This window comes from Myodes glareolus, chromosome 8 (assembly GCF_982192425.1).
Source record: "Myodes glareolus chromosome 8, mMyoGla1.1, whole genome shotgun sequence".
Taxonomy (NCBI): domain Eukaryota; kingdom Metazoa; phylum Chordata; class Mammalia; order Rodentia; family Cricetidae; genus Myodes; species Myodes glareolus.
In genome coordinates this window covers 30,796,913-30,822,496 of record NC_142033.1, presented here as the reverse complement: position 1 = coordinate 30,822,496, position 25,584 = coordinate 30,796,913, and the positions used below count along the sequence as shown (strand labels likewise).

General features: G+C 46.0%; 1 protein-coding gene across 3 annotated transcripts in view; it reads left to right on the top strand.

Moving 5' to 3' along the window:
* Positions 1 to 25,584, top strand: part of Cracd (capping protein inhibiting regulator of actin dynamics) — a 221,756-nt gene that overhangs the window by 85,491 nt on the left and 110,681 nt on the right. For all 3 annotated transcript variants that reach the window (XM_048414918.3, XM_048414914.3, XM_085691734.2), the window contains exon 2: positions 10,378 to 10,526. The gene's annotated coding sequence lies outside the window, so the exon portion shown is untranslated. The remainder of the gene's footprint in view (positions 1 to 10,377; positions 10,527 to 25,584) is intronic.

Sequence of the window (25,584 nt, the reverse complement as noted above, 5' to 3'; positions counted from 1 at the left end):
CTCTGTGGAGAAGTTTGATAAATGACCTCACAGATTTGTCTATAGGCTAGTCTGATGGGGGCATTTTCTCAACTGAATATCACTCTTCTCAGAGGACACTAGGTTGTGTCAAATTGACAAAAACCTAACCAGCTCACAGCAATCCCATCCCCCACACCAGCACATCCCCATCTTCCATCCCCCACACCAGCACATCCCCATCTCCCAGCTTCCTTAGTGATCATTGTTCTGCTCCCTGCTTCTGTTCAGTCATTTTAGATTTGGTCCGTGATGAGAAAGAACATGGAGTTTAGCTTTCTCTGCCTGGCTTATCTGACTTGACGCAATGTCATAAAGCTCAGCCCTATTGCAATAAATAAATAATAGAATTAAAAGACCCCCGGAGTGGGGAGACTCTCACTCAAGTCTCGGGATAACACAACCCTCCAAGAACTCACGAGAGACCGTCCTTGCTGCAGTCACACGAGGTTTATTGACAGGAACCAGCACACTGGGGCCGAGACTCATATCCCACACAGGGGTAGAGGAGTTCGACCCTGAGTAGCTGGGGGAAGAGGTATTTAGGGGGAAGAAACCACAACCCAAAGAGGGTAGGGAGGGCATCATTGGAAAATTCTGAAAATACCAGTGATAATCACAAGGGGGTAACTCTCCATTTCTCAAAATTATTCTCAAAATTATAATCTAACTTTATGGTCAGCTAGTTCTTGGAACAGAGTCACTGAACCAGCTAACCTAGATTTTTGGCTCTCCTCTTCCTGCTAGATTTTTGTCTAGAGGGGTCTGGATTTATCCGGGTCTTTCAGAATGTCTCTCTCTCTCTCTTGAGGCTTAATGGCATTCCACTGCATGGTGCTCGCAGTCTGGATGGACACTCGGGTTCCCCTGTAACTTGGTAGTGGGAATGAGCTGCACTAGCTATGCAAGTGCAGGGCCTTCTTTGCCTACTGTCTATGCAAAAGTGAGGGCACTGGAACTAAATATGACTTTTATGTCAGGAAGGAGAGGAAGAGCTGAGGACACTGCTTACAGCTCTGTGTGATTGTGTACGGGACACCACTTATGGCTCTGTGTGGTTGTATACGGGACACCACTTACGGCTCTGTGTGGTTGTATACAGGACACCACTTACGACTCTGTGATTATGTACAGGACACCACTTATGGCTCTGTGTGATTGTGTTCAGGACACCACTTATGGCTCTGTGTGATTGTGTTCAGGACACCACTTACGGCTCTGTATGATTGTGCATACAAAGGGTTCTGGTGTTGGGGTCTGGTGCCAGCCTGGACCCTAATTATTTCTCCGGACCGGTGTGGAGGTGTGGGAATAAAGACACAACTCACATGGCTTTATTAGGAGGGAGATTCTCAATAATCTCTCATGAAATCCTGAGTTCACATCCAGAAAGTTTCTCTGCGTTTATTCTCCAAATAGCCTTATATACCAAAACATAAACTGAGGGGGAAATTCATTAGCATTCTGTTTCCTAGGTAAACAGGTGAGTGGCTTTAGTCACGTCCACACCTTTGACCACAGCTTTCTCTGCACATTTTGTCACGTCTCCCTGTCTTCCTGCTCTGTATGCCAGCTCTGTCACGTAGGCCTGAATTAGCATCTCTTCTCAGGCATCCTCCAAATTACAGAGAAGGAGCAGAACAACACCCTGACCCTTTGTTAGAGCAATAGCCTGTCTGGAAGGTTACGTGACCACTTCAGGTGTGAGCTATGGCTTGAGAGCCTGGCTGCCGTACCATGTAGAAGTACCGGCCTACATTCCAGAAATGTATGGAGGAACCCAGATCCATCTGATCCCAGGATGCCTTTTAAGTCAAGGGGTCTGGGGATACAAAAAGGGTCAGGTGACTTTTCCTCTGCTGACGTGGTGTTGAGAATGGCATAGTCTCTACCGAACTGTTAGCACTTCAGCAACTGACTGCAAACCTACACGTTAAAACAAATCGGACCATGTGGGCTGCAGGCTTCCCTGGCTGCTGAATAGATCATTCTGCAGTGAAGTATCAGAGAGATGCAGCTATCGCCTGAGAGGCACTTGTGTGCAGCTGCCTTGGTGAAATTAGAGATAAACCAATCAGCTTATTCTTTTTCTTTTTATTAAATTTATTTATTTTACACCCTGACCAGTTTCCCCTTCCTCCTCTCGTCCCATTTTCCTCCTTCGACCTCACCCTGCCCACTCCCCAATCACTCCTCCTCTGCTTCTGTTCAGAAAGGGGCAGGCCTCCCATGGGTATCATCGCATGGCATAGCAAGTTGCAGTAGGACTAAGCTCCTTCCCCTCTACATCCATGTGACAGTCATGTAGCTTGGTCTGCTTGTGGAACTCCTAGCAGTAGGAGCAGGGGCCGTCCCTAACACTTTGGCTGGCTTTGGGGACCCTGCTTCTCACACAGGGTGGCCTTGCTTGTCAGTTTATCCTTCCACAGTTCCTGAACCGGGCATGAGCTACTAGGCTAGATATGGTGGGTTGTGGGGATGTATTTCTACTGTTTGGGGACAGGCTAACATGGGGTTGCTTTTTGTAGCTAACAGGAAAGACTCTCTACAATATTCTGAGATAGAAATCCCCGCCAAGCTGAGTGCAGCTGAGGCCTGAATCACAGAGTGGTTCTGAAACCAAGTGGAGAGAGAGAGGAAAGAATGAAAATGGGTTTGCCTTGCAGGTTTCGGGACAGCGGCTGTCTTTGCTCTAGGTCTAAAGCTTAAGTAATTGTTATCATCTGATTGGAAGCCTGGGTCAGGAAATACTGCCCTCAAAGAAAAGGGCGCCGGAGGTGAGGATGCTGTACGTACTCTCTAAGGTTGTGTCTCCTCTGCCTGGTGAGCAGGTTCGAGAAACTTGCCTCTACCTTCACATCTGAAACCTAGATGTGGCCTCAAGACTACAGTAAGTTAATCACTGCTTCTCCAGTCACATGCCAAGGGAGGTGCAGTTACCCCTAAGATGTGCTTGGGAGCAGTGACCTTAGAGAAGCTGAAAATTAAACAGATAGGTAACTCATCTACAATTCAAATGTCCCACACAGGTATCATCCGGCGAGCTACTTCACCAAGGACAATGGACCGAGTTCAGTGGACGCTGGTCAGGTTCTGTCTGTACTTTCGCTGTACTCAGCGAAAGAGCCACGGAACAAAACTCTTCCTTTGTCCTTCCTCCCGCTCCACCTCCGCCCTCTGTAATGGAGTAGCATCTTGATGCCACTGTCACAAACACAGAGGACCTTTCCTTTCCTGTCCTTCTGTGCCCCGTGCATCACATGCTTTCTGGTTTGGTTGGAGTGATGGCTGTAGTTCTGACCATTTGGGTGGTTTATGGGCATTTACTCACCCTGTTACTCTGTGGGAGTGGGATCATGAGTCGCAGCTGCAGTGGGGCGTGAAGTGGAAGGATTTTCTGTACTGTATGGGAAATAACAGGAGCTGGGACTGTGCATTATTTCAGTAGAAGTGTTTGTCTGGCTTGCACGAAGGCATGGCATGGGTTCCACCCGTCCTGCTCTGGCTGCGAGAGGTACAGAAAGATGGAGAGAGATGGCTAAAGAGGGAGAGAAGAGCAAGGGGAGGTGACGTGTAATGGGGAGGAGAGGAGAGAAGTTTAGAAACTCATCCTGGAGATTCTGTGGGACAGCAAAGACACGATGCGCCTAGCGTTGGTAATTTGTACTGGGGGCTACTAAGTGCTGGATATGGGAGACAGCTTAGAGAGGTTATAGCGGGCTCAGTCTGTGGAGCCTGGGATGCCACACTCAGAAACTCACTGTGTGAATGACCAGAAGTAATAGCATGTTCCGTAGAGACAGAGTAACTTAATGCAAACAGGATGTGCTGAATTAATTTGCTGAACCACAGGATGCTGCAGCCCAGTCAGGCATGAGTAGATGAGAGCCTGGATTAGGGCTGCGACAGAGATAGCAAGTCAAAGAGACAGTCAAAGAAACAGACAGGATTCAGAACCAAACCAAACCACCAGACATGGAGACTCGTAGAGAATAAAAATATGTAATGGCTGACATTAGTGTTTGAACGACTGCATTGCCATTTTAGCTGGTAAGGAATGGATATTCAGTTTGTAGATTTGTCAGTGGAGGAGGGTGTAGAGAGTTCCGTTCAGCTAGGAATTCACAGACCCCAGTAAAGGAAAGCAGGTTCGTCATGACCTCGGTTAGCAGCATCCTGTATGACAGAGCTGTAGATGGGAGGATGGTGAGTATTTAAATGCAAACTGAGCCAGAGTTTTCCTTGGGACTCAGAAGTTTTGGGTGGCTTGTGGAAGTGGAATGTGAGCAGACTGGTGAGGGGAGCAGTGGTTTGGGGAGTTGAGAAAACAGTGGTGAGATGGTGGTGGTAACAGGCATGGATGAGAGAGCTAGCAGGCGCTGATGATGGAGCTAGCAGGCGCTGATGATGGAGCTGGCAGGCGTTGATGATGGAGGTAGCAGACATAGATGAGGGAGCAACAGGTGTACATGATGGAGCTGGCAGGCTTTGATGATGGAACTAGCAGCCGTAGATAATGGAGCTAGCAGAAATACATGAGGGAGCTAGCAGGCATCCATGATGGAGCTAGCAGGTGTTGATGATGGAGCTAGCAGGCGTTGATGATGGAGCTAGCAGGCGTTGATGATGGAGCTAGCAGGCGTTGATGATGGAGCTAGCAGGCATTGATGATGGAGCTAGCAGGCATTGACGATGGAGCTAGCAGGTGCTGATGATGGAGCTAGCAGGCGCTGATGATGGAGCTGGCAGGCGTTGATGATGGAGCTGGCAGGCGTTGATGATGGAGCTAACAGGTGTTTATGGCAGAGATAGCAGGCATAGATGATGGAGCTGGCAGGCTTTGATGATGGAACTAGCAGTCGTCGATAATGGAGCTAGCAGAAATACATGAGGGAGCTAGCAGGCATCCATGATGGAGCTAGTAGACATTGATGATACAGCTAGCAAGCATATATGATTGAGCTAGCAGGCATAGATTATGGAGCTAGCAGAAATAGATGATGGAGCTAGTAGGAATAGATGGATTGCCTCTGAAATTTAACAGGGAAAAGTGAAATTGAAATAAAATTAATTATAACAGGAGTCTTATAGATTATCCCAACTGATTGATTAAGACATGTTTTCTGTACAAAAGAATTGAACTCCTAAAACCTCTGCAGGCGCTCTGAGGTCCCCCTTGCAGCCTGCCTCCTCTGGTAAGGTGTGGGGGAGGTTTACCCATGACAATGCTTTTTTTACACCTTCCAGCTTATAGTCCCCAGCACAGAGCTCACTGGAGATCAATTACATCTGCCTCTTTCCAGAAGCTCTCCTGAGGAAGGCAGGAGATGGAAGACCTCACTATTTGAAATAGTGCCTTGAGGAAGAGTGGAAGGAAATCACTAGTATCCTGTTTATTTCCAGCATCACAGTGTCGTTTCATATGTAGGCAGGACTAAAATAAGGATTTCCTGATAGAAATCCAGATCATTCCTGCTGTGCCCTGCAGTCTGTAGGGGAGGGAAGTATCACTTTTCAGGTCATGCTGTCCACTGAGAGCCACCAAAGCTAGTGTCATCGCTTCTTCTGCTGATCAGAGTGGGACGAGGGCTGGGGGAATGGTACAGCCATTGAAGGCTGACCGTCGAGAATGGGCCGAGAAGACCGTGAGGTGGCCATGCTCACCCGAGGGCGGGTGGTTGGGAACCTCTCTCCACCTGGCTGGAAACAACAGGCAGCAGCCTCCACTCCCGGGTAGAAAGCTCAGAGTAGCCCCCCTGTATCTGTTACACCCAGTTCTCAGCAGTCAGGTCACAGGCGTCTGTCAAGAGTAACGACCCTGTAGATAGGGCTTTATGCTGGGCTTCCTGACTGTCCCCATTCCCCAGGGACTGTCCTGCAACAGCGGGTTGTGCAACTTGCTTTCCGCTATATTCCAGGGCGTTCCCGTTCAGCCATCCACACTCTCGGTTCAGATTTCCTTCCCTGTGTCCTTGTCTCTGTGCCTCCAAGGGGTCAGCTAATGTGTTCTTTCTTTCTTACTGACTTTGTGCATATTTAGGGGAAGAAAACTACCCAGATATATCTATTAGGTTTTTTCTAAGTATTTGGCTAGTGTCCAAGGTCACAGGCTTCGCTATGGCATCATCCCTTGGCTTTGCTCACGCACCTCCACCTTCTTTGTTAGATATGGGGGGGGGGGGTTGGTTAGGCTTGGTTGTTGGGTGCCGGGAACTGAACCCAGAACCTCATATGCACTAGGCAAGTGTCTCACCACTGAACTATACCCCCACTCTTTGTGTGTGTATGTGTGTGTGTGTTATATAAATACATGAAATTTTATTTTTATTTTTATTAACATTGAAATAGGATCTCACTGTTATCTAGGCTAGCCTGGAACTTTCTCTGGAGTCCAAGCAAGCCTCCATCCTCATGGTTCTCAGGAGATCTTTCACATATGCCTTCTCCCAATGTTGCCGGGGAAGGCTGGGTATGGAGAAGCCGGATTTCTGTGTGTCTTCTAACATCTGGATCACCCACTCTATCACAACATCTTTTGTGGCTGGTATTACATGCCTATGCCACCATGCCCAGCCAAGCACTAGCATGCCTGGCTGCCATGCTTGAATTAGACTGTTCTAAACATGTTTCCCAGCTCCCCCGTGGATATAAGAAGGAACATGAATAGAAAGGGGCTTCCAGGAGTAAGTTTCCACCAGAAAATGGGCCACTTGTAACCGCCACTTTGACAGTTAGGGGACACCCATGGGACCAACTCTGTTCAGCTAACATCTGGATAATAGATAGGAAACTTATCTGAGATTTCAAACATACTATTTTGTATAAATGGCAAGAAATTTAAGGAAAATGTTTAGACTTAAAACTTTTGAAATATACATTAGTAGTATAGCCAAATCTCATTTGTGAATTTGCCTACATATTAAAGTTTGTAATTATTTTTAAAAAACAACTTATTTATAATAGGTACACACCTTTTAATCCTAGCAGTCTAGAGGCAGAAGCAAGTGCAGCCTGGTCTATAGATAGAGTTCCAGGTTAACCAGGGCTTCAAAATGCTGTTCTGTCTCAAAAAGAGTATATAATTTAATAATTGAAATTTTAAATACTAAATTTTAAATTTATTCTAATTCTTAGTAGAATATACCCAAAATTGCAATGTCTGGTTCACATGGTGATTCTATTTTTAATGTTTTGAGAAGGTGCCGTTCCATTGTCCGCAGAAATCATACCATTTTACACACCACAGCCATGCATAGAGGTCTAACTCTCCGCACCTCTGGGAGCACTGAGTGTTTGTGCTTTCCTTGGTGCCCATCATCGCGGGTGTGGCATGGCATCTCATCATGGTGAGCTTGTATCTTCTGAATTAGTGGTGCCACACTCTTCCACATGCACGCTGGTTTGTGTCTCTTCTCTGGAGAGCTGTCTGCTGAATTCCTCTGCCCATTTAAAAACTGAATCATTTGTCCTTTGGTGACACAGTTAGGGGTGTCACGGCGATGCCTCGGAATGGAAGCTGGTAATGCCTAAGTGTTCCTGAGGCCGAGTAAACCGGAACTGTCGTATGTTATTGATGGGAGTGTAAAGTGGGGCGACCATATTATAAAAATGTCTGGCAGTTTCTTAGACTTAAGCAGCCCTCAACCTCTAACCTGGTGGCTAGGGTAAGGCATTTTTCCCAAGAGAAAGCAAAATACATGTGGGCAAAAAGTGGGTAGAGGAGTAGAACTTTTGTCCAAAATGTCCCCAAATGGAAACAAATGTCCATCCTCAGGAGAAGGTATCAAAAATGTGGTGTTTTCATGCCATGGAATATTTCTCAGCAATAGAAAAGAACAAACTGTTGATGGACTTAGCAGCCCAGGTGACTTTCAGGACCCTGTGCTGGGTGCGTGTGGCCAGACGCAAGGGCACACACTGCACATCCATCGTGTGAAGCTCAGGAGGAACTGTGGTCATAGGGTGGCTAAGGAGACATGGACTTCACTGACGGGATCTCGAAGGAACTTTCTTGAAGTGTGTAAGTGTCCTGTGCTTTCTTGATGGTTGTAGAGTTGGGTTCATTTTATATATATATTAAAAAATGTACCGAGAGGAGCCAAGTGTGAAGGCACACATTTTTAATTTCAGTGCTCCGGAAATGGAGGCAGGCTGACCTCCGTGAATTCAGGCCATATGGGTCCATGTAGCGAGTTCCAGGCCGGCCAGAGTCACAAGGCGAGACCCCGTCTCCAAACCAATGATGTATCAAATGTGCCCCTCCCCGGCAGTCCATTTCACTGTGGGCGAATCTTATCCCAATTGTGAAAAACAGCCATATTTTTCATAACTTCCTGTTAATCTCTAATTACTTTAGGATAATTTGTTTTAAAAACAAATTGCGATTTATTTTCATTGATTGAAAGTTTTGTAGGCTTCGTGAGTCCCGTTTGTGTGTTCATGTCTGTACGGGCTGGACTTTGTGCCTTGAGAGAGGATGTGGTCACAATCTTCAGGCACCGTGTCACTGTGTAGATGACTAAAGATTAGTGTGAGTGTGACCTCTGTCTTCATCCGTACTCAGTTTGCTTTGTAGGCTGCCCAGTGGTGTGTGTCACAGTCCCTTACAGTCTCTATAAACTGGACCATGTTAATCACGGCTTCTTAAAAATCACATCTTCATCTCTCTCTGGAACATTCCAGAGTTTGTCTTGTTGCTTCTCTTTTTTTTTTTTCGCCCCATGATGCCATGTTCTGGTATTGCCTCACCATTGTTAGCTTGCTTATTTATTTATTTTGTGGGCATGCGTGTTTGCCTGCATGTGTGTCTGTGCATCATCTGCATGAAGTGCCCATAATGGCCAGAAGAGGGCAGCAGATCCCTTGAGATCCGGATGCTTGTGAACTTCCATGTGGGTACTGGGTATAGAATCCAGGGTCTCTGGAAGAGCAGCCATCTCTCCATCTCTCCAACCCCTCACCTCATCATTGCTGACTGATTGCATCATTTTATGTATAAAACATCCTAGAGAGTGTAGACTATTTCTGTGTGGTTATGTTTGTTTTGTTTTCTCCCAAGGCCTTTTTCTTTTGCTTCTGACAATCATGCTGTCAGAGACACTGGGCATCACACTGACATAAGGCTGAGCTGAATACTATTTAGGTCTTCATTTGAGATTGTTTGTATTTATTTGTTTGTTTATCTATTTGTTTATGCTTCCTTCGGTGGCAGGTTCTGAACTATAGCTGCCATTTCCCTGGCACCATGGAACTACCAAGAGCTGTTTCACCTCTCCCTGTTATTTGCTGCTCGGTGGAGTCGCTCACCCACAGCTCAGAGAGGCAGAACACTGGGCGGTGGTCTTGCTTTTCCTCTCTCTGATATCTCTTTCGCCTGTCTTTCTCTAGGGGTTCCCAGGAGTCTTGCCCTGTGTTTCAGAAAAATACATAGATACTGTGAACGGAAAGGCAGTACTGACCTGTTTGTCTGCTCCTCTGTCTTCAGTATGTCGAGCTCTTTATGTCTTGATAGAGACAACAGCTACTGGTGCTGGTGTGCATGCATGCGTGTGTGCATGCATGTGTACTTGAATGCTGGGGTTACAGACATACCACCACCATGCTTTCAAACATATTTTGAGATGATTTTTACCCGAGTGTCTAGTTACATTCGATGGGAAGTTCGTCTGATATGTTAGTCCTTAGCCAGGAGCTAAGGAACCTCTGCTATACAGTTGTTTCGACCCATTTGAAGTGGTTTCATACTGTCTCTGTCCCATTTTGCTGGATTTTCAAAGGACACCATCCAAACTGCGGCTTTCCTCCAGACATGTCCCTCTGAGTTCCCAGTTAAAAGCCACTGTTATGTGTCATGCTTTCTATCCAGGCAAAGCTAGAAGGGACTCTGCATGTCTGGCCTACAGGAAATGTTAACCTTGTTAAATCTGTTTGGGATTTGGGTGAAAAGGTGTCCTACCTCTGGGGAAAGAGATAACCTGGCGAGTCCTGCCTTCACTCCCCACTGCACTGAATCTGAGCCCCTGACTCCTCCAAGTTTATCTAATCTCCCTTAAATACTAAGTGTGAAATGCTGTGTACAGGAATACGGAAATGCCAATACTCATGGATGAGATTCTTTTGGTCTCCTCAAAAGCAGGAAGTTTCTAATAAATATGATAAAGCCTTACAATAAAATGTAGGACACACAATGAAGTGCAATGTTACCTAAACCTAATTAAAAGTCTTGCAAAGCAAGCAAACAGAGCCCACCTCTTTTGTCCTCATTTCAGTTGAGAAACAGAGAAGAGAACCATGCTGAGGGCTTCTGAAGAAAAGATGAAAGACATAAAATGTCTTGGTGTTTTGTTTTTTTCTCAACAGTTCCCAAGAGCTGTGATCCCCAGGCTGTCCCGGTGTTGCATCCCGGTTCCTGACACACATACCCACAAGGGTGGGTCTACCTCTTCGCAAGAGGAAAGGTTTGGTGGAAAATTATCCAGCAACAACAGGATCTGGGTCCCTTCAGAGCGGTAAGTCTCCTGCATAGAGCACTGGCTGGGAAGTCGCTTGTGGAGAAGCAACTAGAGAATGTCTCGTTTCTTTCTGGGAGTGGGGTTGTAAAGTGGACAGGGTGCAGTCACTAAATATGGGGTTGGTGATCTTTGTCACTCATGATCCTTCTGGTTCCCGGCCTTCCTACTCAGCACCTGAATAAACTTGATCAAGTTGCTTATATTCCCTGAACTCCTATATTTGATTAAACAAAGATACACAGGGAAAGGCTTTGTAAATAGGAGGGTGTAGATGGAGACTGCTCATTTGTTCCTGACCGCCCTGACCCAAAAAAACTCACACAGAAACTTTATTAATTATAATACTGCTTGACCAATGAATCTAGCGTATTCCTAGTAAACTCTTACATCTTAAATTAACCAATTTCTATTATTTTATATTTTACCCTGAGGCTCGTGGCCTTCCAGCAAGGTTCTGACTGATGGCTCACATCTTTCTCCTCTGGCAGCTACATGGCTTCTCACTGACTCTGCCTACTTTCTCTCAGCATTTATTTTAGTTTTCCCACGTAGCTCTATTCTGCCCTATCACAGGCCAAAGTGGTTTCTTTATTCATTAACTAATAAGGCAACACATAGACGGAAGGATTTTCCACATTATCTCCCCTTTTCTGTCTAAATAAATAGGAAGGTTTTAACTCTGACATAATAAAATTACATATAACAAATCAGGTATCAAGCAAGAATTACAGTTGCAATATTTATAGCTACTTTATCTTTTATCATAACTAAGGAAAACTATAACTATAACCATCTATTCTTCAACTCCATCAAGGACCGCAGAAAGATAAAATATTACCTAAGTAAACAGGAAGTGCATTGTAAGAAACTTCTAAAACTCTAGAATTGACAAAGACATCTTGCTGCCTGGACAGTTCTTCTGTAATGTAGCAGGCATCCATCTTCAGCCTACAGGCCCATAGTATCTGGCCGATATTTCTATAAGGCAGGAAATTGCAAAGTCAGTTCTGCCTATATTGGCAGTTTATCAGTCACTTTCTTCTGTGTCCGGCAGAATGTCTGGAAGACTCTTTCATGAAGCAGGAACCCCAAAGGTCCATCTCACCTTTAGGCAAGTTCAGCAGTCATTTCTCTATGTGTCTTGCTTGTCTAGTTTATATAGCATACCATCAAGCAGTCCAGGCAAGAGCAGTTTCTTGCCCAAATGGCTGGCAAACTCCATAAGGAGCCTCTTTGATACCCATCATCCTCTTGAACTAGACTGGTGCTGCCAGGAGCAGATGTGTCTCATTGTCATGAAAAGTCTAAGTTCCTAAAACAGTTTAAATGTCATATTACTTAGGTCTTTGAAAGGTCTGAATATTATCTATCTAAAACTGAAATATATCTCATGTATCTAGAAAACCTAACTAACATGACTACAAACTTGACTATTATAGATGACTTTCTATTAACCTGTATTTCTTAATTATACATTACATTTTTAAATGAGCTACACAAGCACAATACCTTAATTAAGAGCAGAAATATAATATAACAAAATTGACCTAAAATTTGTATCAATAGACCGAATTCATACCAATGCAAAGTATTCATATCTATAACATATCACCCTTTAAATGTAAACAAACATTTATAAACAATCATTTAGGGCATTTGGACATTATTGTCTAGACTACTTCCTGATGATTGGGGGTGCTGTTAATCAGGTCTGTCATGGGGTGTCCTGTGTGGTAGGTTCATCTCAGCCAGCAGTCCTAAAGCCGTCATGGATGTTGGACCATCTGGGCCATTGTTTCAGGGGTCTTGTTTGATCAAACCACAGGAAGAATCCACAGGTTCTCATCCTCTGTGGAAACAAAAGTAGAACCTCTTTTCCAAACAACATATCCTTAGACCCAAATTTTGAAGTCAAGATACCTTTAAAATATATATGTTGGTTTAGGTTATGTGGCCCATACAGTTAAATGTCTCTCTGTACTTAGCTTATTCACAGTCAAAAAAATTCAAAGAAAACACAATAATATGCATAATCCAGATTCTCTGTATCTATTCCATCTTTATGTGGCTTATTTTTCTTATTCAGAGTACTTTTTCTACAAGTTTAATATGTATTTTATTATCTTTACTCCTTTAATCTATGACTGTCTGTACTTTTATAACTCTCTGTACTCTCTTTCCTCTCTCTCTCAAGCCTATGTACATTTATCCAACACTGTGACCCATTTAGAGGTTTATTTCTGTCTGAATCTGTCTTTATTGTGTATTCTGTAATTATTTTCTGACAAGGAACACTTTTAAAATGCTAAGCAGTGTGGCTAGGACTAAGGCTGCTTTGCCTCTTGGCCCTACCCAGTCCAACACAGCAGAGGTCTGGTCACTCACTGCCTCTGTGAGCCATGCACACCGCCCCAGTTCCAGGCATGCAGTGGATCTATGTCGTGCCATGAAGCAGCTTGTAACACGCTGCTCACAAACCCCATTTAAGTGCTGGCAGCATGAACCAGGAAGCTGCCATTTCTTACGCTGAGTCAGTAAGCCTTTTCTTAAAGGAGCCACGGAACTCCTGCTTGCCACCAGCAAACAGCTCATCTGAAAAAAAAAATGCCAGCTACCAAGAAGCCATGCTTAACTCTGTTCTTTTGTGTCTATAATTTCTTTCCAAGCTTTTTCAGGTTTTATGTGGATGTCGTCAGCCCTAATTTGGTGTGCCAATCTGTAGGCAGAGAATGCTCCTTCGTTCCTGCCTGCCCTGCCCTGAAATATTCACACAGAAACTTTATTAATTACAATACTGCTTGGCCAATGACTCTAGTGTATTCCTAGCAAGCTCTTACATCTTAAATTAACCCATTCCTAGTATTTTATATTTTACCATGAGGATCGTGGCCTACCAGCAAGGTTCTAGCTATTGGCTTACATCTTTCTCCTCTGGCGGCTACATGGTTTCTCACTGACTCCACCTACTTTCTCCTAGCATTTAGTTTAGTTTTCCCACCTGGCTCTATTCTACCCTATCACAGGCCAAAGCAGCGTTTTTATCCATTAACCAATCAAAGCAACACATATACAGAAGGACTTCCTACATCAGGAAGCATAAAATATAAGTGCATCACTTTTTCTGATATACCGTGCTGTGGTGTAGTAAGGAGCCTTTTATCTCATGGTAATTTGGGATCGTAAACATGGCACTGTGTTTCAGTACGCGGTACTCATCTCCAGTGTGCTGAGACTGGGGGACATTCTCCACTTGCCTCCCTCCCAAGGACAGTGTCTTTTCACTCTCTTGACCTTAGATAAGCAGAGGGAAGAGGTGGAAGTTAAAGGTCAAAGGAAGTAGCCGTCAGCATTATTTATGGCAGGTGTTGTATGTTTAGATACCTGATTACACTTATCCCTCCCATCAAGCTTTGGTCAAAGCGTTGTTACCCCTGTCGTGGCATTTCTCCTCGTGTGACAGGACTTCTGAGGGAGTCAAAGAAGCTGAGATCCACTGTCCATTATGTTTCTTCTACACTGGAAGAGAGCTTAGTAAATGGAGGCAATTTGGAGTTTTGAATTGTTTCTAATTACTTTGGCAACACATGTGAGTAGCTTCATCATGATAAGGGGGTTGGATGACTGTCTTAAAATGAATGTTGGCTTTTATAGTTCCTTGTTAAGCACCTCCAGCAAACTAGACCCTGTTTGGATGCTCCTTCGTTGTCTATGAACAAAGCAGGCACAGGGCCCTGCCTGAGATAATGTCATAGAATGAGGGAGATGTCATAGATGATGCAAGAATGGATGTGGTACAGGATGTTAGCATCTAGTAAGGGCATTGGGGAAGGGGAAAATTAGAGGAGAGTGAGGGCCAGTGAGCTTTGGGAAGCTGATCCAAACTGCAGTGTGACTTTGTAAGGGGCTCTCACTGAGGCGATTCTGGGAGTCACGGTTTGGACTGAGCAGGTTTCGGGCAGAGGAAGCAGCAGTACCAAGGCTGGAAGGGGAGGGCACAGCTTGCATGCTGCAAGCATAGCCAGGAGCCGTGTGCTGAGACAGGGTGAATGGGTGGCAGTTAACAGGAGGTAAACATGAAGATGCAATGTCAGGTCCAAGAAAATAAATACGCTTCCATGGCTTAGATTCTGCCTTAGTCCATTTTCTACCCCTGCAACAGGATAGCTGAGAATGGATAATTTATAAAGAACAGGCTTATTTGGCTCATGGATGTGGAGGCTGCAAAGTCCAGGCACATGCCCCTGGCATCTGGTGAGAGCCTCTGTGTTGTGCCGTGCCCACAGAAGAAGGGCCACAGCGCAAGACTGAGGAGCAAGAGAGGGTCAAACCCAAGCCCACTAGAGATAAAGCCAGCACTGCAGGGGCATCTGTCCATCCTTAAAGGCACAGCCCTCATGACCAGGGAGGCAGAGAAGTCTCCACATCTCAACGCTATTCCATTCAAAATTAAGCTTTTACCAGATGAAATGGGAGACACATGTTCTAACATAGCCAAATAATAAGAGTTTCTATGTTTTCTTGTCAATGTAATCTATTCTAAGTGTGTTTCCTTTACAGTTAAAATACATACACACACACATGCATGCACATGCACACACACACACACACACACATGCTAAATAAATAAGCAGATAAATAAGCTAGACCTCCATCACCACGCTAGCTTTCTGGGGCTGCTGTAACCAAGTGCTAATACTAGGTGGCCAGAAACAAAAGAATTTTACCACTTCACAGTTCTGTAGCCTTATCAAGTCAGCCCCTAGTTGGGCCTGCTCCCTTCCAGACTCAGAGTGGGCATCCCTTCCTTCCCTTCTCTCTTCCTTCCTGGCCTGTAGTGGTTCTTAGCAACCTTTGGCAGTCTTTGGCTTGCAGCCGCATTGCTTCAGTTTCTGTGCACGTCTCCACATAGCATCCCTGTGGTACATGTTCAGAGGCCATCGTCCCCTTTCTTACAAGGACACCAGACATTGCATTAGCAGCCCACCCTTCTCAGCTGCAATGTCTTCTTCACTGATTATCCACGCAGCAAGCCTGCTTTGAAATAAGGCTGCTTTCTGAGGTGTGGGGTGGGGAGTGAAGCCCTCAACTTATCTTTAGGTGAGGGGGACACAGTTCAGTCCATCACAGCCACCTTCCGTGGAACATGACCATCCCCACTGTTCAAGCAGAGGTACCATCTCGGGAAGCTTAGAGGGCTCACCAAAGGTCTGAGTCAGCGAGGGAAACAGCCAGGCCAGTGTGGATTCCACCTTGTCACCCATGTGCCCTTGATAACAGGTCAGAGAGGCAGGGACTTGCCCTGCTGAGAACAGGAGTTACACAAACACAGCCTTGCAGTCCACCCGCCCGTATTGTTCAGCTCTGAGATTTCTCAGATCCCCTCCTCATCCCCGTTACAGGGAGGAGCCTCCTTGCCCAGGTCTCACTATTTTACATTTCATCTCCTAGCTTGACTTATACAGAGGGCAGAAGCTTTTTCTCCTTTTTAGGACCTTTTCCAGGAAAATACTGCTACAATTTCTGTGGTGTGTAGAACATTTAGTGGTGGGAGCACATTTTTTTCTCATGTAATATAGAAAAATGTACACACTTAAACACGCATACCACACTCTCTGAGTCACTTGGCTTAATACACTGAATCTAGAGGATTCCGAAGTATTTACTATGTTTTGCTTTTCATTATATCTAAATGCCTCTTACATATGAAACTTGTCTAGATGTTTGTGAGAGTGAGGCCGTACGAGGAGTTTTTATTTCGGCGCAATCTTTAGAGAAATGCCTGGAGAAGTGGAGTTATACCAGCATGGAACAGAGCACTCTCCATCCTTGTGAGGGCACATGGTTGAGAAGATGCTGTCCCAGTCAAAGGCAGTCACAGTAGAGGAGTGTCTACTCTCTGTCAGGGTTGCATATGGTCAATGCTGTTTTCAGTCAGGGAGAGAAAGCAAAACAATGGGCAGGAGAAAACCCCACAAGATCAAACCAGAAAGATTAGGAATTTACCAAGATGATAAGGACAGGGAGGCTGCATAGGGATGACTGGGGAGGACAGGAGGCCGCACAGGGATGACTGGGGAAGACAGGGAGGCTGCACAGGGATGACTGGGGAGGACAGGAGGCCGCACAGGGATGACTGGGGAGGACAGGAGGCCGCACAGGGATGGCTGGGGAGGACAGGAGGCCGCACAGGGATGGCTGGGGAGGACAGGAGGCCGCACAGGGATGGCTGGGGAGGACAGGAGGCCGCACAGGGATGGCTGGGGAGGACAGGAGGCCGCACAGGGATGGCTGGGGAGGACAGGAGGCCGCACAGGGATGACTGGGGAGGACAGGAGGCCGCACAGGGATGACTGGGGAGGACAGGAGGCCGCACAGGGATGACTGCTGAGGACAGGAGGCTCTACAGGGAGTGGTTCGTGAGGACAGGGAGGACCAATTGTCTGTAGCTTTGGCTAAATGGTATGGGTAGAAAGGGGATGCAGGGAAGACTGACAGCCCCAGCAGCCTTCCCTAAGTTTGCTGTTTCTGGTGACTGCCTAGCCGTCTCCTTTCAAGATCCCATCTATCTCACCTTCATTGGAGATGGGCTTAATCCCCTAAGCTCCGGTGCTTTGCTTTCCACTCAGTGGCTGACTGCTCGGAGGTGTGTGCTGGAGCATATGTTTTTCTGAGTGCCAGAGTAGAAAAACACTGTCTTCTCCCAGGGATCCTTCTGCTCTCCGACAGCATGCATTCTCTCTGATTCCGGAAGCATGTGGAAATGACAAGGTCTTCTCATTGTCTATTGAATTAAAATGACCTGTCATCATTGTCTGACGTCATCACCACCTCAGAACCTCCTCCCTACAGCCAGACTGGCTATGTTCGGAGTCTGGTAAACACAGGTCTATTTAACTGATACGGTAGGATTGTATTGTTGTGTGGGACCGTGCAGGGGTTCAGACCCAGACCTCGTACACACCAGGCGAGCACTGCCCCGCTGAGCTGCGCAGCCAGCCCTGCAGCTGACTTTGATGGAGACTGCTGGTGCACAGCCACTGCTCCTGAGACTGCCCCTGCTGAGTAAGAACTAGAGTCCAGGCTGGGCAGATGGGCTGCTGCCTGGGGACGGAGGCAGGGGCTTCCCAAGGACTCCTCATCAGCCTTCCTAGCCAACTAACGAATGTGGGTTCAGTGAGTGTCCATCTTCCTTTCAGAGAAAAAGGTGGAACCTGAAGATGAAGACACATGAGTTGGAACTATGCCCCCCCCCAGAAACAGATATATACACATACAGACATACATGCATACACACGTACTCACACAAACACACAGGTATACACATAGGTATGTCTATACACAGACATATACATACATACACACATACTCTCACACACAAACACACAGAGGCACATGCAGACATAGACATACACATATACACAGACACACACAGAGACACACACACATACACATACATACACATATACACAGACCTATATTCACATACATAGACACATCACACATACCCACAGACCTACACACATACACACACATACATGTAACAAGAGGGCCTGCTTGTTGGGGGTTTCTGTCGTCCCACAGGTCCCACAGCTGGCAGGGCCCAAAGAAAATCACACAGAGACTATATTAATGATAAACTGACTGGCCCATTAGCTCAGGTTTAGTATTAGCTCTTATAACTTATATTAACCCATTATTCTTATCTATGTTAGCCACATGGCTCCGTACCTTTTTCAGTGGGGCAGGTCACATCTTGCTTCTTCTGCGATCTGGGCAGGACTAGAAAGGAAGGGGCTTCCTCCTTCCCAGCATTCTCCTGTTCTCATCACCCCCACCTCTACTTCCTGTCTGATTGACCCACCTATACTTCCTGCCTGGCCAATCAGCGTTTATTTAAAACATGATTGACAGAATACAGGCAATTCTCCTGTACCACATACATAGACAGACACACATATACACATACACATGTACACAGACCTATACACATACACACACATACCCACATACACGTACATACATACATACCATATACGACGGCCTATGCATACATACACAGTTACACACACACACAAACACACACACGTTAGTGTGTGGCCAAATAAACCAGGAGCTCTTTGTTTAGATTATTTACTATAAGCTTCCAGCAAGTACTGGGCTGACTCAATCCTGCCATCCCTGGAATGGGGATAAAGGCTTGTCCTTAGTTCCCAGTAATTTCATATTGCTGAGATACTCTGAATACTTTAGTATGGTTTTAAATATTCAGATTCACATAACATACAATTAGCTGTTCAATCAATTTACTTTTTCCCAAGATTAACCATTTTAAGCTGGATGTAGTGGTACAAGTCCATAATACAAGATAATTGGGAAATTGAGGCAGGTGAATCACAATTTCAAGTCCAGCCTTGGTGATTTAATAAGACCCTGTCTCAAAAAGTAAAAGACAAAAACTCAGGGGTGTAATGGGGTGGAAATGGCAGGGTGCCTGCCTAGTGTGTGTAAGGCTCTGGGTCCAGCCCCCACGACCATAGCACGACAAAGTAAAATAATCCATTTCAAAGTGTTTCAAAGTGAATAAATTCATCGATATATTTAGTACATCCACAGGCCATCAATTTATTACCTCCGACCCATTCCAAAGCATCTTTATTTCCTCAAATGAAACTCTGCACCCATTAAACACTCACCCCATCCCCTGCCTCCTGGCAGCCACGAGTCCACTCTGTATCTCTATGTGCCTATCTACTCTAGGGTTTTCATATCAATGGAACCAGACAGCATGTGACCTGTTGTGGCTTATCAAAAGCTTGTAATTACAAATCATTTTTCAGTAATCTCATCCTTACTCGGGAGTGTTGACATGCCGTCGGAGTACCAGTAGTTTCTAATTGAATTCTCCAAGAAAACCACCTCAGGGCCGTGAGCCTCCCTGCCGTTGCTTCATGAGACAAACAGTACTTTAGGGTGAACTTAGCAATCTGCCAAGCCGTGAGAAGTCAGCTTTACCTCGTTTCGCCTCTGCCGTATGGCCCAGTCCTTTCAGCCTCCTGCCCCCCAACCCCTGACTTAAGCCTTTGTCCTCCTTGTTTGAACTCCCATATATCCCATCATGCAGCGGGCCCTGTAATTGATATTTTGGCTGAGGCTCTCGAGATTAGATTGCTAGCCGAAGCGACAAAGCCGTGCCCCTCCCTAGGGTGTTAGATGATACCAGCTGCTGGGATGAAAATTTGAGGCATACTTTACACTGTCATCTCCCGGGGACCTCCTTAGGAAAACAGCCCCTGCTGGAGAAGGGAGCTGGGGTGCGGACTGTGAAGGCTTGAAATGTGAGCCCCCTCTCCATCTGCCCAGCGTAACCTAAGACGGGAGCACAGGTGGAGAAGCGGGAAACTGGGTGGCAAACAGGATTCTGTGGGATTGAAAGTCTCATCCAATCCTTTTGTGGTAGCCTAAGAGCCCATGACTCTTATGCAGAGCAGAAGAATCAGGTTGAACTGTGCCGGTGGCTTAGTCAGTGAAGGCCGCCTATTGTTCTCTCTTCTGAGGCCTCCTGGCAGGCTAGGTCATTAACAAGGACCCTGGGACCACAGTTGAATACAGGTTCATGCTGACTTGTCTCCACCAGAGGTGACTATCGTGGGCTACACTGTACATGAGATAGCACTGACTCACCAGCTTTCAACTCCAAAAAGTTACTTCCAGAAGCCTCATGGTATCACCTACAAAGTACCCGGGTTGCTTGGACCGCAAAATTGAGTGACGGTCTTCCAAGGAGGCAGTTCTGCGGTTCCTCCACTTCCTTCCTCCTGCCATCTTCCCTGCTTCTCCTCCTCTCCCTCCTTCCATTAGCATAGGGCTGCTTATGCACCAGACATGGATTAGTACTCAGGGCTAAGGCTATGAAATGAGACCCTGCTGTCTGGGGGTTGATGTTACACCCTCCCTGAACCATCTGTCTGCTGCTTCTTGTTCTGCTTCTACAGAGACATGGAAGGGTTCGTCTCCGTGTCTGTCCCTTAGAGTAGGAAGCAGCATGAAAGCCTAGAGTCCCGCCTGCCTTGGAGCCTTTGACTCTAGCGTTAGCAAATACCAAGGGCATTGCCATGTGAGCTGAACTTCACCGAACTGAATTCAGGTATGTAAACAGATAACAGGCTAAAGTGTGGTTAGTGATATTTGAGAGGGCTTTTTTATTTTTTATTTTTGCACAGAATGCCTGGAGCACAAGGCAAAGTAAACACCCACGGGGAGAAGAGGGGCCTCCCAGGGGTGCCATCTGAGCTCCCTGGAAAGAGGAGAAGGTGTTTGCCAGACAAACAAGGGGACCCCACAATCACCAGAGGTCACACCATATGCGCATTCTTCTTGGGAGGGGACCTCCTGCCTCTCTCTGTCTTTTCCTCGGTCTTCTGGTATCGGCATAAGCCTGGGCACAGTGTCTGTTCTTCGGGAGGTTAAAACCAGGGGAGAAAAATATGCTGGGTTCCCCACCCCTAAAATGCCACCCATTTTAATCTTTTCCTCGTTAAAATAAGTACAAGTTCATTTATTCTCTACACTGACTCGAATTGGCAAGTGTTCACATCCCAGGGTCCTTTCAGTATTTGGGCAAACATGCCAAATGCCTCCCACGGAAGAGGCAGGGCTCTGCGCTCCAGGCTTACAAAGGACAAATAGGGATAGAGTTTTGCTCCTAAGGAGACCCAAATGGACACCGCACACAGAAAGCTAAAAGTCGGCAGGGAGAGGGGCCGCCACTACCGTTTCCTATCCAAGCAAAAATCTCATTTCTATGCACAGCCACAGAACTGGTGTTAAGCTCTTCGAAATAAGCGACTTCAATTCTGAAGTGCGGAGGTCCAGGGAACAATGAGGAAGGCTGTACTACTCCGGAGAGACAAAAGCACCAAAAGTGCTGGGCACAAGCCTCCCCAAGTCCTTTCCGCGCCAAAAACCAGCCCCAGAGCTGCAGTGGAGACGGGACTCACATTTCACCATCAGGATTTGGTGATATGTGCGTCTTCAATCTTTAATAAATGTTGACATTCTACTAGAACCCCAGTTCACAATTTCGATGATCTGACCAGCGAGGACCAGGTTTTACCAGAACCCAGCACACTGCCCCACCCTGGGAATACTGCTGAGTGACTTCATTGACGCCTGTCATAGAGATGGTTGCTCACCTGGGCTCCATCCCCTCTGTCCTTTTACTCAGCACCTCAGCTGTACTTAAACACATTTGCAAATGAGTACTCAGGGCTCCTTTGAAAGTGATTTTTTCCTGTAGACTCCCACAGCAGTTCCTGTGGATGTCGGTCTTCACCCATCAGCTCTCTCTGGCCTGTGACTGTTGGGTAAAAAGAGAGTCCTCTCACCAGACAGTGGTGGCACAGGCCTTTAATCCCAGCACTTGGAAGGCAGAAGCAGGTGAATCTCTGTGAGTTCAAGGCCAGCCTGGTCTACTGAGTGAGTTCCAGGAAGGTGCTACAGAGAAGCCCTGTCATGAAAAAAAGGAGGGGGGAGGAGGAAGGACATTTAGTGTCGGGATCCCCCTCCTTTCCGTCCTCGCCTGCATGACTGCCCTACAACACCATGCCCTCCTTGCCTCTGTCAGGTAGTGTCTGAAGAAAGATTTGAAAGATTTTCTTTAAAACATCTTTGAAAAAATGTCTTTGGAAAATTGTGATTTAAACAGAATGCAGCAGGGATCCTTTATTTTAACACTTTCCAAATATAGATATTCTGGAGACTTTGTAAATCAGGTTCCCAAAAGGACTTATCCACAGAAATGTCAATATTTTTGCTGGGAACATACATCAGTTTCGTGTTGTAACACAGTCTTACAAACATAGCAGCTGAGAATACACTGTATCCCTAAAGCCTCAAGACAACCAGGCTGCTTGGGACACACTGTAGCTCTAGACAATGATGTCTAATCATTAATATTATCATGTCTGATTAGACCCAATCCTCCTGAAGGCTTCAGGAGATAACCGCTGCTTTTGGATAGCTCGTCAAGGTTTCCTGCCTTCCTTGCTGTGGCAGCTTCCTCTTTCTTCCAAACCAGCATTGTTACCTCTTCCACTGAGTCCTCTCCCTCTGCGGACCTGTCCAGCCCTCGTCACAGCTCCCCCTGTGCTTCGCAGGCCCTTAGCTCCCTCTTTAAAAGACCCTGTGATCTTATTGGGTTCACCCAGATAACTAAGGCTCAGCATCCCTCACAGTGTCCTATTCGCAGAACATTCTTTGCCTTGTAACATAACAAGTCACGGGCTCTGGGGACTCCACCTGCCCCTGACAGGTGTGCTTCAGCTCCGTGGCTAGCCCATAGGGGAATTTCTTAAGGGAGCGCTGCAGCCACGGTTTATGACGGCATTCCTCAGGGGAAATGGGCCCTCAGGTGGGGGAACAAAGCAGATCACACCTGTACTGCACAAGAGGTGAACAGTAGAAGCTTTGTCTAGTAGTGATGATGATGATGACAGTGATGGCAATAAAGATCCCTGAAATGGACTAGGGAGGTGTCTCTGTGGTTAAGAACGCTTGCTGATCTTGCAGGGAGCATCCAGGTTCTGTTTGAAACATCCCTCTCAGTCAACTCACAGCATCTGTTAACTCCAGTTCTAGGGGATCTGACGCCCTCTTCTGGCCTCCATGCAGGCAGGCACACACTATACATAAAAATATTTTTTAATTCTCTAAAATAAAGATTACTGAAAGTCTCTTACCAAAGGTTTTCAAGACTTCTAAACTACATAAATAGGAACCTGTTGTACACTGAAATAAAGGTAGAATATCATTTTGTGATACATTTATATTTTCATTTAAAAAGTGTGCTTACTGGGAATTTTAAGTCTGGCCTTTGCTAGACTTACATCGATGTAAAGATGTGTTACTTTTGCTTATTCTGCGTTTGTTTAATTATGTAAAGATGTGTTGCATTGGTTTAACCTTGCCTGCCTAAGGCACATGATTGGTCTAATCAAAAGCTGAATGACCAATAGCTAGGCAGGAGAGGGATAGGCGGGGCTGGTGAGCAGAGAGAATAAGTTGAAGAGAAGGGGGGGAAGAAGGAGAAAGGAGAGAATGGGGAGTGAGGGGCACGCCCTGGGCCAGAAGCCAGGCATAGGGACAGCAGGACAGTAAAATACAGAGAAAGAAAGAAGGTAAAAAGTAGATAAAGAGAAACAGATTAAAATAAGAGCTAAGATAAGGCTGAGCATTCATAACTGATAAGAAGTCTCCATGCCACGATTTGGGAGCTGGCTGGTGACCCCAAAGAAGAAGCCTGGTACAAATTTTGTCTGTCACAGCCATGTGAGCAGCCACAAAGAAAACGTCATAACGTTTCAAAATACCCAGTTTCTCAGTGATAATGGATTTTTCTCTTTTAAAGACAGAGTCTTAGTATGTAGTTGGCTGGTCTAGAACTCACTATGCACATCAGGCTAGCCTAGAACTCACCATGTAGATTAAGCTGGCCTCAAACATAGGTCTGCCCACCACGGCTTCCCTAGTTCTGGAATTATAGGCCTGTGCCACCCGCCCAGTCCAGTGATAAGATTTTGCAGGTTACAGAGTATAAGCTAAAGTTGAATAAGGAACAGTTAATACCACAGCATCTTCAGAGGCCAGCAGAAAAAAATTAAGCCAAAGTGTTACACGCTTTATGTTTGAGTCTTGTTAAAATGGTAACCTACGGGGGGGGGGGGGGTGGCAGCTGGCAAGGCCTCTGGGAGGTGATTGGGTCATGAGAGCAGAGCCCTCACAAATGGAAGGGATGTCCTTATAAAGATGTCCCCAGAGAGCAGGCTTGCCCTTTCAACCATGTGAGGACAGAGCTACAAGGTCCTCACCAGGGAACCAGAAAGGGGCCGGCCACTGACACCAGACCTGCTAGACCTCGCTGTGCTTGGGCTCCAAAGCTGGGAGAAGGAATTTCTCTGGTCTGTGCTGTTTCGCTACAGCGGCCTGAGTGACCTCAGCCCGTGAAAGGCAGCTACAGTGTTGGCAGTGGGCGGACCCTGACGCTAGTTAATCCCTTGGGTTGATCCGGTCCATTTCAAATGGAGAGATGACATTTCTGCGGAGATTGTGTGCAGTACCCTAGCAATACTTTCGGTACAATTAAGTGAAGCAGGAAGTAATAGATGAGCTTTAAGGGAAGAGACTTCCTTTTTTTGAGATAGGGTTTCTCTGTGTAGCAACCCTGCCTGTCCTGGAACTCACTTTATGGACCAGGCTGGTCTCCAACTCACAGAGATCCATCTGCTTCTGCCTCCCAAATGCTGGGATTAAAGGCGCGAGCCACCACCACCACCCAGCGAGATTTCCTTTTTAAAAAATATTTTTATTTTATGTGTATGGGTGTTTTGCTTGTGTGTATGTCTTGGTGCCCTGCATGAGTGCAGTACCAGAGAAGGCCACAAGAGGGCACTGGATTTCTTGGGGCCAGCACTGCAGATGTTTGTGACCGTTGTGTGGGCACTGGGAATTGAGCTAGGGTTTGCTGGGAGAGCAGCCGTCTCTCCAGCTCTAAAGAAACTCTCTTGGTGTAATGTTGATCGAAAGTGTTAAAAATGTCTTTGGTTGTATGTTTTCTGTTGAGGTAGTTTATATGCATGCGTGTGTGTGTGTGTGTGTGTGTGTGTGTGTGTGTGTGTGTGTTACAAATCTCTTAAAAGAAATAAGAACTTAGGATGGGACAAGTCAAGAAAAAAGTATTTTGAGCTTTAAGAAACCATTTTACACTTTGTTCAAATAGAAGGGACATGCACACATAGAGCATGCTTAGTACAATTTTTGCTGAGGAACCAGGAGAGTGGAGACACAGGAGAGAAAGCCCTAGCATGGCTGTAAGTTTGCAGGGCGAAGACACACAGCTGCTTCACAGACAGCTATTGTAGGAACAGCTGGTCACAGCTGAGGACATGCCAAAGGTTAACAGGTTAAAGTTTACGGCAATGAACAGAAAAGTGTACTTCAAAAATGGCTGGAAAAGGTTTAAGAGAGACTCTTTAAAATACGGCATTATGGTGCTGAGACA